The following is a 1,616-nucleotide window of genomic DNA, read 5'->3' as shown; positions in this document are numbered from 1 at the left end:
ATTTCCCTCTTTTCAGCGAACGGCTCTTATTACGGCGACATAAGACCTATTAAAACGAAACGCTGCACAGGAGATGATGACAGACATTTGTGAGCTAATGGAAATCAATTTAGTCCCTAATTAGTCCCAGTTACAGGATGGTTCTTGCTATGAAGGTGTGAATAAGTCAATAAATGGTAGAAGAACCATCATTRATTCAATGAATAAAAAGTACAAGTTAGAAATACAATTTCACATCTACAACCCAGAAAGGTGATTTTTAATTCGATATTAAAAAGATGATTGTTTCCACACCGTGCCACAAAACGGTTTTTTTTCTTTCAATTTTCTGTCTGGGTTCCAGAAAATAATAAATCCACCAGACAGGTAACCATTAAGTTAAAGTCCCATGAAGACTCAACACCGACTGTTCAGGGCTTCAGCAGATGAAGTCTTGCCACGCTGCTTTCTGCCCTCAGTTCTGCTGAATGTGCATTTCTACGCTTCCCGCGTCCCCAAGGAGGGAGAAATACAATCGACTAATTAGTAGCTTAATGTGGCTTTTTAACTGATAAGCACTGCATGTTCAATAATGCTGAAACGGACCTCGGAGAGCCAAGAATGCAGTTAATAGCTATTGACTTGGTTGAGCCGTTAAGCTGGTGAAAAGGGATTTTCTGTGCTTGGACATTTCTGTCTGTGGCTCGCTCCATCTTTTCTTGAAGAACCTCCTCCAAATTAAAGTTTCATTTTTTTTTCTTTCTTCTCTGTTTACAAGATTGAGATTTTCTACGTGCAGATTGTTCTCTTTTTGGTATCCTTCGTTATCATCTCTTTATGCTCTTTATGCTGTAAACCATAGAAAATCATCAGCACACAGGCTTTTAAAGGAACAGGATTAATTTTTTCAGCCACATAGAGACAATTTATAGCACTGTCAAGTCTTCAGTTTTTATAAAAATGCTAAACATTTTGCCAACATCGCCCCTTTACGTATCTGAATATTCATATTTTATTTGTCTGGCTGAGTAAAAACATTGAGCAAATAGTAATGAGGACAAACCSAAATGAGAAATACATCAAATAGATCCAGATTGGTATTTATACATAGAAACCATAAACCTTTTTAATCCTGAAGAGCCAAACAGACAGGGTTGGGGTTAGGTGTCATTATTTACCAAATAATTCAAAGTTGGCATATTTTTTATGGACTTTTAATCCAACCTTTAAAGCAACTTTGCATTAACTGTCAATATTTACCAAATGACACTTCATGACAACAGTCATAAAGACTCCTTCGTGTTYGTAACAGGTGTTGCGTCACGTTCATGACAGTGTCATATCATTCTTATGCACACCCCTTCAGATAAAGAAATAAACCTTTAATAGAAAATATCTGAATTTTCTCTTTAATGTCAGTTTTAACTCCATACGTGAGGTTAGAATATTCTTTACTGGCCCAAACGCTGGAACAGATGCTGTGAGATGTGTAAAAGACATCTCATCTGCATCAACCCGAGTTTTCCATCGAAACAAATGTAAACATCCAGAACGCTTGCTAACAGCAGCTCACGAGCCTAAAAGGATCCAAACAAATGGCGCGCGCGGACGCCGCAGACACAGGAAGCAGAGCCGAG

The sequence above is a fragment of the Poecilia reticulata genome, linkage group LG17, assembly GCF_000633615.1.
Source record: "Poecilia reticulata strain Guanapo linkage group LG17, Guppy_female_1.0+MT, whole genome shotgun sequence".
NCBI lineage: Eukaryota > Metazoa > Chordata > Actinopteri > Cyprinodontiformes > Poeciliidae > Poecilia > Poecilia reticulata.
The sequence above is the reverse complement of the archived record's forward strand: the minus strand, read 5'-3'. Positions refer to the sequence as shown.